Genomic DNA, 15,180 nt, shown 5'->3' with positions numbered 1-15,180 from the left:
TTGTTTTTGTTTTGATCCGTATTCACTGTCCCTTCAAAACTCATCTCGATTTTTTTTCTTCATCTACATGTCCTGTGTGGAGGTTTTGAATAGAACATCCCTGACGTTTTCTTTCCTTCGTGGATGACTGCAAGAGGGCCGAGGCCGGTTCTGGTCTGTTATAACAGAATAACCATACGGAAACGGAACAGATCAGTGGAAATAATTTAAAATATAACGACTTTGACAAAATATTTTCAGTTTATGATCTCTGGCTTGTGATGTCTCTGAATTGTTGCTGAATGTTTTTCAAATGTAAAACAGTGGGATGTCGATGGGTGTGAAAATGGTGACTCGTTACTTACCACAGAGCATTCTGGGAAGGGTGGACTGCCCCTTTAATAAAATTACAAAAAAGGTTTTGTGCAAATTATGGAAAATGTTGCAACTGGTTGTGAAGTAGTGATCATGGTGAAGGAGCTTCCTAAAGTTCTCAGGAACAATATAATTAATATTAAACAATACTGAAAAGGAAAAGGCTACAAAGCCAGAGTTAAGACTTTAAACATCCCGCCACTCCAATTAGTTCAATAAGATGAAGCTGGAAAGCTGATTTAATAACAACTAATCATCCCAGGACAGGTGAAGCACACAAGATTTCACAACGTGCTCACAGACTAATGATGAGGAAGATAAGAGACGAGCAGCAGCCATGTGAAAAGAGTTGCAGCACGACCTGAAAGCAGCAGGGAAAACAGATAGACCGAGAACAAGGGACAAAAAAAGAAGAAGGGACGTCTAAAAGCATATGGACTGATCAGAAGTCTTTGGGAACAATATCCTCTGATCAGAAGATCAGATAAATGATTTGTATTCAGATGTTTGAAAGGATTTTGCCCATCGTAGCTCAGGAACAGTTACCTGTAATTTTGAACGACATAACATGAGAAACAAATCTAACATTCACACGGTTGAAATATAATCCGAGTCGGGTTATCAATCCTTCAAATATTCTGCTGCTGAATTATTCAACAGTCTGGATTCTATAATTAGAAACTCTCAGTGTGTTAAATCATTTTGCTCAAGCTGTTGGTGATGGATATCACTAAAGATTTTTTAGATTAGATCTAAATTGTCCAAACCTCAAAGTTATAATTTTCACACTACTTCTTAAAATTTCAATTGTCAGTGTAAGTTCTAATATTTTTATCCACATTGTTTATTTTATTTTGTTCATTATTATATATTTGCCATTAATTTATAGTTATGTCATGCACAGCTTTCATGTAAATGTCAGCTTTTGAAACCCAGTTTAAAGTAAAAAGTAAAGAGGAAACAGAAATGACAATAATTAAGCTTTTGCAGGAAGAAGGGACCCATCAGTGGGATCATCTTGCCGAAGTAAGTGATTTATTTCTCTGTGTAGACGTCTCGAAGGTGTAAATGACAACGCAGTGGTTTTGCGACAAAAGATTAATGTTAGTAATTTGTGGTGCCTGTGATTAGTCTTGTGTATTAAACAGCTTTTTGTTCATAAGTATAAAAAGACATCATGTTTAAATTTAAAGTGGATAAATGCTCTGGAAGTATCATAACACAAACAGAAGTGTCTGAATACGAACCTCCTCACTGCAACCAACGATTTGAGATTCAGCCTGTAGATCTGTGGAGATGAGTTTTATTCATTAATACTGTATAGTGTTAATAATCTTAGCGTTTTAAATACAGACATATGTGCACTCAGCGACCACTTTAATAGGAGTCTTGTTGAGTCTAAAAGATCCCTGTTCTTGGCTGCAGGAGTGGAACCCAATGTGTTCTTCTTTCTGCTGTTGCATGCTGAGATGCGTTTCTGCTCACCACGGTTGTAAAGAGTGATTATATGAGTTACTATATCCTTCCTGGCAAAAAAAAGAAGCTCAAACCAATCTGACTATTTTCTGATCTCTGACCCTCTCTTATCAACAAGGCGTTTGTTTCCACCCACAGAACTGTCACTCAATCGCTCAAAAATGGTTTTTTGCACCATTCTGTGTAAACTCTACAGACTGTTGTGTGTGAAAACCCCAGGAGGAGATCAGCAGTTTCCGAAATACTCAAACCAGCAGTCCATCTGGCTCAAACCAACACCCATACCACAGTGAAAGAAAGAAAGTCATACTTTGAGATCACAATTTTTCCCATTCTGATGTTTGAACATTGTGAACTGAAGCTCTTGATTGGTATCTGCATGATTCAGTGCATCAAGAGATCGGCTGATTAGAGAACTGCATCAAACAGCAGGTGGATGTACGGGTGTTCCTAATAAAGTGGCCGGTGAGTGTATTTCTAAATTCCAGAGGATCTGTTTTAAATTGTCAAGCAGATCAAATGATGTTAAAGCATCAGGACTTGTTGAAGCTTGTTTCACAGTGCAGCACAATTTTGTAAGTTAAAACATTAATAATTATAATAATGCCGTAACTTTGTATATTTGACTTGTACTGTATAAAGTATAAGGTATGTTTACATTTATATGATATAAATCACATATAAGACATTTTCTTTATATATATATATATATATATATATATATATATATATATATAGGAAGAAGAGAAACAGCCGAATTGTGATTTCACATCAGGCTCAGTGTTTGGAAAGTGAACACAAAGGATTAGTGGATTAATAGCTTGTGAGCACAACAAACTGTTTTCCAGTGTTAATGAAGAGGGTTTAAGTCAGTCTGAACACAAATCAACACTATAAAAGGTCAATTAAATATTAAAAGATGTTAATTCAATGTTTTTAATTAAACACTCATGATTTAAGTCCCTGAACCAAATTCATTATAACTCTGTAGTTTCAAATCCAATGATTTTTGAAAAACATCTACAACCCCGATTCCAAAAAAGTTGGGACAAAGTACAAATTGTAAATAAAAACGGAATGCAATGATGTGGAAGTTTCAAAATTCCATATTTTATTCAGAATAGAACATAGATGACATATCAAATGTTTAAACTGAGAAAATGTATCATTTAAAGAGAAAAATTAGGTGATTTTAAATTTCATGACAACAACACATCTCAAAAAAGTTGGGACAAGGCCATGTTTCCCACTGTGAGACATCCCCTTTTCTCTTTACAACAGTCTGTAAACGTCTGGGGACTGAGGAGACAAGTTGCTCAAGTTTAGGGATAGGAATGTTAACCCATTCTTGTCTAATGTAGGATTCTAGTTGCTCAACTGTCTTACGTCTTTTTTGTCGTATCTTCCGTTTTATGATGCGCCAAATGTTTTCTATGGGTGAAAGATCTGGACTGCAGGCTGGCCAGTTCAGTACCCGGACCCTTCTTCTACGCAGCCATGATGCTGTAATTGATGCAGTATGTGGTTTGGCATTGTCATGTTGGAAAATGCAAGGTCTTCCCTGAAAGAGACGTCATCTGGATGGGAGCATATGTTGCTCTAGAACCTGGATATACCTTTCAGCATTGATGGTGTCTTTCCAGATGTGTAAGCTGCCCATGCCACACGCACTAATGCAACCCCATACCATCAGAGATGCAGGCTTCTGAACTGAGCGCTGATAACAACTCGGGTCGTCCTTCTCCTCTTTAGTCCGAATGACACGGCGTCCCTGATTTCCATAAAGAACTTCAAATTTTGATTCGTCTGACCACAGAACAGTTTTCCACTTTGCCACAGTCCATTTTAAATGAGCCTTGGCCCAGAGAAGACGTCTGCGCTTCTGGATCATGTTTAGATGCGGCTTCTTCTTTGAACTATAGAGTTTTAGCTGGCAACGGCGGATGGCACGGTGAATTGTGTTCACAGATAATGTTCTCTGGAAATATTCCTGAGCCCATTTTGTGATTTCCAATCCAGAAGCATGCCTGTATGTGATGCAGTGCCGTCTAAGGGCCCGAAAATCACGGGCACCCAGTATGGTTTTCCGGCCTTGACCCTTACGCACAGAGATTCTTCCAGATTCTCTGAATCTTTTGATGATATTATGCACTGTAGATGATGATATGTTCAAACTCTTTGCAATTTTACACTATCGAACTCCTTTCTGATATTGCTCCACTATTTGTCGGTGCAGAATTAGGGGGATTGGTGATCCTCTTCCCATCTTTACTTCTGAGAGCTGCTGCCACTCCAAGATGCTCTTTTTATACCCAGTCATGTTAATGACCTATTGCCAATTGACCTAATGAGTTGCAATTTGGTCCTCCAGCTGTTCCTTTTTTGTACCTTTAACTTTTCCAGCCTCTTATTGCCCCTGTCCCAACTTTTTTGAGATGTGTTGCTGTCATGAAATTTCAAATGAGCCAATATTTGGCAGTGGCAGCATGGTGGTGTAGTGGTTAGCGCTGTCGCCTCACAGCAAGAAGGTCCTGGGTTCGAGCCCCGTGGCCGGCGAGGGCCTTTCTGTGCGGAGTTTGCATGTTCTCCCCGTGTCCGTGTGGGTTTCCTCCGGGTGCTCCGGTTTTCCCCACAGTCCAAAGACATGCAGGTTAGGTTAACTGGTGACTCTAAATTGAGCGTAGGTGTGAATGTGAGTGTGAATGGTTGTCTGTGTCTATGTGTCAGCCCTGTGATGACCTGGCGACTTGTCCAGGGTGTACCCCGCCTTTCGCCCGTAGTCAGCTGGGATAGGATCCAGCTTGCCTGTGACCCTGTAGAACAGGATAAAGCGGCTACAGATAATGAGATGAGATGAGAAATTTCAAAATGTCTCACTTTCGACATTTGATATGTTGTCTATGTTCTATTGTGAATACAATATCAGTTTTTGAGATTTGTAAATTATTGCATTCCGTTTTTATTTACAATTTGTACTTTGTCCCAACTTTTTTGGAATCGGGGTTGTAAAACTATTTCAGTTTAATTGAAAAAATTGACATCAGTATTTCAGAAATGTTTGACACGCCCTAACAAACATGGTCTTTAGTTTGGCTCTGTGGGTAAGTTTCTGAAAATGTTCCAAGAATCATCTTTAACCACCCAAAGTGACAAACCTGCTGTAAGAGTTCCTAAAGAACCTCAGGATTTATTCAAACTAAACACTTTACACCAATATTATTGTTATGCTCTGTTTGTTCCACAAGGGGGCAGGAAATGTCCAGGAGACAAACAGTCAATAACTTCAGAGGTGAGGGGAAAAAAAGTGAAGGGAAAATATGCAAAGAACATTCTCACCTTTTTTTTTATTTTTATAATTTATAAGAAGATCAGTTTTGATTGTAGTAATCTCAGGTGTGTGAAGAACAACACTTTACGGTATAATACGATGAAATTAAGAGATTATAAGATTATTCCAGTTCAAAGAGAAAATCATAAAGTGAAAAAAATTCACAGGAGAAAATCCTGTCAGATCACTGTTTCACATTTCATATATTTATACACTTAAAGCAGAAATACACACTCCGAAAGAAAACGTTTCTTTTTTTGCAGCAAAAATATGAAAAGTATAGAAATGGAGATGGTTTCTGTTTCTCCTTTACTGTCACAGCTTCACCTCTTCTCCTGATTCATACCTACTGGGTGAGTAGACAGGTTAATATTGTGAAGGCCATGCTCCTGGGTATGAGAGGGAGAGGGAGAGGGAGCGGGGACAGATCTCCTCCTCCTTCACATCAAATTACTGTTTATTACTCCTGGCACACGGCACTTTTATCGAGTGCTAAGGGGAACCAAATCCTCTAAATATCTGGGAGAGAGCGTGAGTGTTCACTTGTGTTTGTCCCATAGTGGGATATCTTTAAGCAATAAGGGTGTCCACTTTATTAGGAACACATGCACAGCTTCTCATTAAAGAAAATTTCAGTCAAACATCCGAATAAAGGAAAAAAAGTCTTGGTGATTTAAATCAATGTGGGGTTCAGAAGACTATCTAGGGCATCCATGACTTTTATTTTCTTTTTTATTTATTTATATATTTTTATTATTTTATTTTATTTACACTGGTGGAAATCAACCACAATGCCACATTATCAAAGTTATTATATTTAGGGGTCCAAACACCAACATCAACTCAGACCTAATGTGTTCTATTAGTGAAAATTTCATGTATAGAATGTTCTATTGCTTAGCACTATCGCCTCACAGCGAGAAGGTCCGGGTTCGAGCCCCGTGGCCGGCGAGGGCCTTTCTGTGCGGAGTTTGCATGTTCTCCCCGTGTCCGGCTGGGTTTCCTCCGGGTGCTCCGGTTTCCCCCACAGTCCAAAGACATGCAGGTTAGGTTAACTGGTGACTCTAAATTGAGCGTAGGTGTGAATGTGAGTGTGAATGGTTGTCTGTGTCTATGTGTCAGCCCTGTGATGACCTGGCGACTTGTCCAGGGTGAACCCCGCCTTTCGCCCGTAGTCAGCTGGGATAGGATCCAGCTCGCCTGCGACCCTGTAGAACAGGATAAAGTGGCTACAGATAATGGATGGATGGATGGAATGTTCTATTGCTCCAAAATATCATTAAAAATGAAATATTTTTACAGTTTTAGGGGTTACAAATAGTTTGAGAATCAGTGATGCTGACTGTCGTATGGTTGGCACTGCCAGAAGGCCTGGTTTGAGTATTTTAGAAAGTGTTGAGAAAATCTCCTGGGATTTTTTTCTTTCTTTTTTTTTACACACAACAAACTCGAGTTTTACACAGAAACAAAAAAATGATCCACTGAGCAGCAGTTCTGCAGGAAGTTGATAAAAGTGGGTCAGAAAAGAATGCCTGGAGCTGACGGGAAAGCTGCAGCTATACGGTAACTCAAATCACCACTCTTTACACCTGTGATGAACAGAAAAGCATCTCAACATGTTGAAATTTAAGGCAATGGTCTAAAACAGCAGAAGAGTACATCAGGTTCCACTCCTGTGAACCATGAACAGGAATCTGAGGCTGTAATGGGCACAGAAGCTCCATAATTCAAGACCAGGTGGTGTTTCTTAGATTTCGTGGTGAAAAATGATCCATCCGTTGAGTTCCCCGACATCTCAAACTACCTGGTGCTGCAGACATCATTCTACACAGACAAACAGATGAAAACCTGAAAGAGTTTGGAGGAGTACGATTTTTTTATATGTGTCTGGGTTAAAGATCTGGGGATCAGGACACTACAAGATAAATCCTGTATCGTTTATTCCCGTGTAAGGAGGAATTTCTGGACTTTTCGTACGCGTCTTTGAGATGTTTGCTAGGATGCTACAAGTTTTAGTATCAAGTGTAATAGGGTAGTCACACTAGAGGCGGAATGAGCCAGAATGCCGTCAGAATGAAAATTCTTCGTATATTCCAGGATATTCAAAGTGCGTTCTAAAAATTCTGACTGCATTCTGAGTGCGGTCCAAACATTCGAGCCCATTCTTGTGGCCGGCCTGAATGTTTTGCTCATGCTCAAAACATTTGAGGTGCATTCAAAGAGGAGAAATATCGAACGGCATTCAAAGTGTATTCTAACCGCATTCTGACTGCATTCTAAATATTCTTACGGCATTCCAACAGCATTCGAAACATTCTGATTGCATTCGAGGCAAAAATTGAAATGGCAAGCCACTTCAAATCCTGCCAGAATGTCCTGAATTTGCCTCGAATGAGCCGGAATGCCTTTGGAATGAAAATTCTTCGTATATTCCGGGATATTCGAAGTACACTCTAGTAAGTATTCAAGCTGCATTCTCTTTGAATTCTTAGACGTTCGAAACATATTCGGCGGCTATTCCGGGAGCGTCCTGACTGCATTTGAGGTGAATTCGTACAGCATTTCAGGCACCTTCCGACCAGACTTCGGGTGGCATTCGGGCAGCAATCGAACCGCACTCGTACAGCATTCGAAGTGCATTCTTAATATTCTTACTGCATTCTAACAGCATTCTAGGTATTCCTACTGTGTTCCAACTACATCTGAACTGCAGTTAAAAGCTAATACACCCACAATGTTCAAGAATCATTCGAGGCGGGTTCAAAGCGCATTCTAAGTATTTGAATGGCATTCTTACAAAGCTGTAAGAATGTTGGTCAGTTTGAAATTCCCTCCCGAATGTGGCACGAATTTTGAAAAATTTTTCATTCCGGCTGGTTCTGCTTGATTCCTCCTAATTCCGAATAAGTGTGACGGGGCCTTAAACAAACCACAGCCGCTCGATTCTCAATCCTCCCTGCTCTTCGCTTCCAGCAAATAAGTTTAAAAAAAAATTAAAACAGAGAAAATGCAGTGAGAGGGTACATCCCAGCATCTCTGTAGGTAATGCTAGGCCACAAATCTACATCGTCACTCCAGTCGTTTCGAGGAATTCTATACACTAATAAACTGTAATTTCCACGTGTATCTATCCTTTGCTTCTTTCTGACTAAGATTATCCAAGTAATCCGGTAGTAAAGCTTTTGTAGCTGTAGTTTTCTTCGAACTACAGACGTCTGACATCTTCAATATCTCTTGTTTTCAGTATGTAAACAAAGTTCACTTGGCCCCCAGGACAGGGGTAGCAACAGTTGCTAACCCAAGTGGTCTATATGAGTGGAAGACACCTGATGTCAACGGTCTGCTCCTTGGATATATTTCTCCCTGACATGATGAACGATGACGTCCTAGAGGCCGTCAGTGTTTAATTAAAAAATTAGGATGAGAGATAAACCATATGTACACTGTCCTGTGGAGTAAATATCCTTTGTAAGAAGAATAGTAAAGCAATTTAAGGACAGTGAAGAAACAAATAGGTTGAATTTGTTGTACTTTTATCACCAGCTTCCTTTTGAGGTGACCTTTGACCTCTCTGAAATGACCATTTATTTGTACTGTATACCACACCAACACTATTCTGTAGTTTGCTATCGCTGAATAAATTGGAGTTATATTAACAGAAGTGGAACAGAAACACAAGGTCAGCGCAAGTGTCAGCACACGGCACTTCAGCCTGAAGAGAACAGAACCCATGACCTTCAAGTCTGCAAAAGTTTAGAAAGTGGACAGTGAGGCAGAATTGCGTTCAACGCAAATAAAAAAAGGTCTGAATTTATAATGCGAGCAAGTTGAGTGCTGGAAGATTTGATTTATGGGTTTATACATCACGTTATATTTTATTTTTACAAATGGCACTTTTACATGATCCCCCCCCAACATGCACATTTTTATTCATTTCTCATCCAGATCCAGAAACATCCATCCTTTTAAACTTTCCGAAGCTGCTCCATCAAAGACAGTGGCATCCAGTCACCCCCCATCCCTCCCTCTCTCCATCCCAGGAGTGTTTACAGCTTTGATTTCACCCCGAGATTTATTCGCTCTATTCCAATGAGCAGTACCCCCTCCCCCTTTTCATTCACTCAAATCCATTTAATAACATCTGCCGCTGTTGCAAATCAAAGAATCCGTGAATGTGAAAAAAAGATTAATATGGCCCATCCAGGCGCAGGCGGCGTGTTGGAGCAGCGGTTTGCGTCGGTGAGATGGGACGAGCGAATGAGCTGGAATGTGAAAATTCATTGCAATGGACTCTGGGATGAGTAACGGCAGCATAACTGGCAACTCCTGCAGCTCCTCTCGCAAAGAAGGTGACTCGACCTCTATAACATAAACATTGATTTTCCATCTCCTCCATGATCCTAAATCAACTTCTTGGTGAAATAAGAGAAAGTTATCATGAGGGTGGTGTGGATATTTATATGCATGCTTTCAAACGGCTTACTTGGTGTCTCTTCGTTTCTCCATCACCTCACCAAGCAAGACTTTGTTACAGTGGTGGGTTGTTTGTGCAGAAAAAAAACCCCCAAGAAATGGAGATTAGATGGAGTTTGATGAAGATAAAGAAGTGTAGTGTCCTGATTGTTTGCCATCATCTGTTTATCAGATTGAACACAAAAATATTCTGATTGTCTGATTATCTACATTACGTCCTTAAAAAATTTAAACACCAAGCTCTTTATATATACAAAAACACTATATGGCCAAAAGTATGTGGACACCTAACCATTATACACATGTACTTGGTGAATATTCTATTCCAAAGACATGGCATTAATATTAATAAATATTGACTTGCTCTCCTTTTGTTGTTCTAAATGTTGTCATGTCAAACCTGTGCTTATAGCACAAGATCATCAAATAAAATAATCTTGAACAGCCTAACAACACAAACAGTGTTGGGCAAAACTGCCTTTAGCTCATTTGCACCATCTGCCTGGAATGAACTTCAGAACAAACTAAATCTTGAGTTATTACCCTCTCTCAATGTATTTAAAAACCTTTTAAAAACAACTATTACAGAACAATGTCATTGTTTCTAACAGAGCTTCTCTGGTTTCTTAACATATCTTAACTGTACCCTCCTCTACGTCTTTTCTTTATTCTTTGTTTCCTTTAAAACTGAATGTTTTATTGTAGTGTGCATCTTCTGTTATGCTCTTTGTATTTACTGTAACTTTTTGCTGCCTATCTTGGCCAGGACTCCCTGGCAGAAGAGATATTGTATCTCAATGGGACCTTCCTGGAAAAATAAAGGCTAAATAAAGTAAAATAAAATAAAATAATGAGCTCCACTCTTCTCTTCTCTTCTCTTCTCTTCTCTTCTCTTCTCTTCTCTTCTCTTCTCTTCTCTTCGGGAAAGGCTTTCCACTAGATTTTGGGGCGTGGCTATAGGGATTTGTGTTCATTCAGTTCTAAGAGCATTAGTGAGATCAGGCACTGATGTTGGGATGTTTAGGTTGAGGAGGTTCCAGTTCATCCCAAAGGTGTTCAGTGGGGTTAAGTTCAGTCAGGGCTCTGTGCAGGACACTCAAATTTTTGCACTCCAGCCTTCACACCTTCACACACCGTGTCTTCACGGAGCTCTTTTTTTGTGCATTATTGCATGCCTTCCCAACATCAAGACCAATTTCATCCAAAATGTATGGGATAGTTACAGTAACATTAACAAAAGACTACACTGAATAAACTAACCCAATCTGGCAACCCATACTCTCAGTCAAAACATGAGCTGTGTTCAAATAAGTTATTAACATGGATGTAAGGAGCCTGTAAAGTAAGGATAGATATAAGTTACTCTTAGATACAGCTAGGTTATCGGTTAGCACGCTGTCTATAGCTAGCTGCTAGGCAATCAACTGCACATGCAAGTGGATTATTTATTTGTCACGAAGTACTTGGCAATTAAAATTTTTGCAGTGGAGCAGCTTGTATACAGTATTATATGACAATATATTATTATTATTATTATTATTATTATTATTATTATTATTAATACAGGACACTTTTTCGATGGAATAAAAACATGTTCCCTTCTAGCAGGTTTCATTCATTTGGTTTGATAGCATGCAATATTGTTAGCATATCGCTTATCCTACATGTATTAGGTCACTCTACCCAATGGAGAATGAGTGCTGAATATGGTTTACAATATTGCGTGGTTGTCAAGACAACATGATGTCACACATCGGAGTTGATGTGAAGATTCAATGAGAAAGTTTTCTGCTGTACATGCACAGAAGCATTTCTTTGTTCGCTGGGAAAGAGAAAGATGCGTTGAACATCTGAAAGGCTACCAAAACTTCGTCAGGTATTCTTCACACATATTTACAAGAGAAAAACATACCAATGGACATCAAAGAACTGGAAAAGAGACACATCAGGGACGTAAAACTTCTGCGCTAGTGAGCGACTGTGACAATTTGTAAACAAGCATGGCTGCCAGGTTTGCTTTGTTAAAAACGGAAGATTTTGAGGGAACTTTGGTCGCTCCGTTGTGTGTAGCTGTTGATATTGATTTTAAAAGTAACTCAGTGAATTCCACAGGGAAACAAATCCTTAAGTCTGAGTGAAAAATACTGTGGTGAGCGTGCAATGTGGAAGAAGAGTCTGGAGACAGAAATCTTAGTTTCTCGGTTGTTAGCCTGTGCTCCTTGCTCTCGATAGCACTGGCTTGACTGTTTTATTAGCATTTGCTAACACTACTGATGAACGCTACACCAGCTGGAAGGTGACTGCACTACCGCGCTACTAGCACCGAGTCGCAGGTAAGCTAGTGTTGGCCTATGAGAATGCTGATATGAAGAGAGTGTGTATGTATAATAATAATAATAATAATAATAATAATAATGTATGGCTTTTTTTTCATGGTCTATCAGATATATTCCATTCAGCTACTCGTCTTTGACTCGTTCAGTATCATGCTAGCTGAATGGAATATATCTGATAGACCACTCAACACCAGACAATATTATTTAAATATTACATGAGGTTCCGTTAACTTTGCACAGGAACAGTCTGTAGAAATGTCCTTCAAAGATCTACTTTTTACTTTTGTACATTTATAACATTCAGAGCCTGTACTTTTGTATTGTTACTTGAGAAAAGAAGTTGAATCAGTACGTCTACTTTGACCAGTGGTTTTTTTTACACAAGTGTCTGTACTTCTACTTAAGTAAAGAACATGTGTACTTTTGTGACCTCTAGATTTCAGTTAATCATGCTTCATTTTCAGATATTATGATGTCATGTAAACATAAATATTTGTCATCACTTTGCCGTCACATTTTAATCATATTTTGTTGACTATAAATTGTTTTATAATTTATTTGTGTACATCAGTAATAGGTTTTGTGGAGTTTATTATGTGTCTCATGCCTTCCCTGGGTTGTACTGTGTAAATTACTGTGTATATACTGTATACTAATTATACAAATGTGAACAGAAATAACTTTAATTGCTAATTAATCATCAGTCAAAATGTCATAATGGTGTAACTGTAATGTGTCCAATAACGCAGGTAGAATTGGACATTTTTCTCCCTCCACACAATAAACCCTGAGCTATAACCACTGACTACTAATGAGAGAACTGGAACTTTCCCCCAGAAGAGTTCCGTGAATGGGTTTTAATCCATTTCCCAGCGGTGCCACTTTGCCTTTATTACACCTCCACCAACAGACTCGCTGTCTGCATCGTAGGGTTTAGGACTGTGTGTTGCTAATTCACTTCTCAGATGCCATAATACTTTTTAAAGATTTTTTTGGGGGCTTTTTTCACCTTTATTGGATAGGACAGTGTAGAGACAGGAAATGAGCAGGAGAGAGAGACGGGGAGAGCTCGGGAAATGACCTCGGGTCAGAATCGAACCTGGGTCCCTGGATTTATGGTATGGCGCCTTATCCACCTGAGCCACGACGCCCCCGGATGCCATAATACTTTTTAAAGTGACCATGAGCTGGTGAGGAGGTGTCCTTCTGTCACATTCACTTTGAGTGTAGGCCAAATATACTTGTCTGATCGGGCTAAAAATCAACAATCCGCTGAAAAAAGATCTTTTTTTTGTCTGTGTTTAGAGGTTACAGTCACTGTGAGAAATGCTGTTGGAATACAGCAATACAAACACGACGTCTGGGTGTCACTGAGACGTCATAATTACTGTCTAAAGTCTGACTTTCTCATGAAAATCTTTTTTTTTGCCCGTGATGTGTTGGATAGCTTCATCTATTATCCACAGAACTGAGCTAATTGCATTAGTAATGATATTTTCTTTTCTCTGTGTGTGTGTGTGTGTGTGTGTGTGTGTGTGTGTGTGTGTGTGTGTGTGAGAATCCTACAGCGTCATCAGAACAAAAGATCTCAAATCGAGTTCTTAAACATGAAGCATTTACAGACGCAGAATGAAGCTGCGCTTGCACAAAAATATGATTTATCAGCAAAGAACATGAAGGAAAAGATCAGTGGTCTAATCGCATAAGCTGCACAAATCCAATTATGCCAAATTGTAAAAAAAAAATAATAATCAAAACTCTGTACTGTTTACATCCACTACAGCCTCAGCATCAGGAGTGGCATGAAGTGACTTCCTGCTGTCACAGGAAATGGGGCCCACTGTGACTTTATTGCACCAGGAAGTGACAAGGAAATAGTTTAAAGCATCCATGGCACTATGACAGGAAGCCTGTTGTCCTGTTAACAGCAGTGTTGAGTTGTGTGGAACAAAGTAAGATGAAGAAAAAGGAAAAAAAATTCTAGTTGTTCATCTGCCTCTGTATTTCAAGTTCGAAGGGGGAGTCATCGATTCTGGAGAAAGATTCTTGTTGTTTGAACTCAACAGCCAAACAAATGCACTCCTCCCTTCAGTACTCCTTCAGAAGATCCGCCTCACCCAAATTCATGGATGCACATTGCCACGGCAACGACACTAACAACTGGCCTCACTGACCAAAAGAGAAATGTTTCTCTCACAGCAAAACAAACATTAGAATATTTCAAACGAATGACATGCAAGCACACAAACACATCATCCAAACCATAAGGAAGTCAAAACTAGCGAGAGTTATATGTTTAGATTGTTTATACAAAATTAACCGTGACCAAAGAGAGGACTGTAGTTTTGTAGGTAAGCTAACAAGGAAAGTAACATTACCAAGCACAGCATTTCGAATTATGCATCAAATCAAATAACCCCACAGTGCTAGCAAACTTGTATTTTTAGGTTTATGTGGCTATAAAAGCCTTTGCAAACATTGTAAGAACAAATACTATGATCAAGTCAAGGCAAATGGCTTTATTGTCATTTCTGCCATCTACAGCTCTTAGAGTACACAGTGAAATAAACAACGCTCCTTCAGGACCAGGGTGCTACGTAAAACAAACAACACAGAACTAAAGACTACACAGAACATCGCGAGACACTACAATAATTATTAAAACTGAGAAATAGTAAAAGTAAATAAATAAATAAATAAAAAAAGTTTAAAAATTACCAGTACACAGTCCTAGCATGAATAAAGCAATGAGCAGTAACTAGAAACTAACACTGAGTTCTAAATGAATAATTCTGAGTGAATAAACTCCACTGAGAAGTCTGCTGGAGTCGGATATAGTCCATTTTATTGTCCAGGAAGCAGCCATTGGAAAACAGGATGGACAGGACAGCTGGCTGGCGACAGTTTGTTTGATTTCCATTTTCTGACACACTCACTGCTTACGATGCCCCTCTTTTCTTTTGTCTTCACTGAGGTTTATTGGTGGTTGGTAAAGAATGAATTGGTGCATTATTACTACTAACTGGTATGGAGTGTGGATCACTGTCCCTCTTGCTCACATCGCCCCTTTCACCCCCATCTCTGTCCCACCCCTGTCGCTGATTGGCTGGAATAGTGTTATGTGGCTCAGTCCGAGTTAGTTTTTTTCCCTCCATTTAAAGATCCAGAGCAGTGTGTAAACACGGAATTTTTTTTCAGTGTGCACACAGAACG

The sequence above is a fragment of the Neoarius graeffei genome, chromosome 12 (assembly GCF_027579695.1).
Source record: "Neoarius graeffei isolate fNeoGra1 chromosome 12, fNeoGra1.pri, whole genome shotgun sequence".
NCBI classification, from domain to species: Eukaryota; Metazoa; Chordata; class Actinopteri; order Siluriformes; family Ariidae; genus Neoarius; species Neoarius graeffei.
This window is presented reverse-complemented; position numbering follows the sequence as displayed.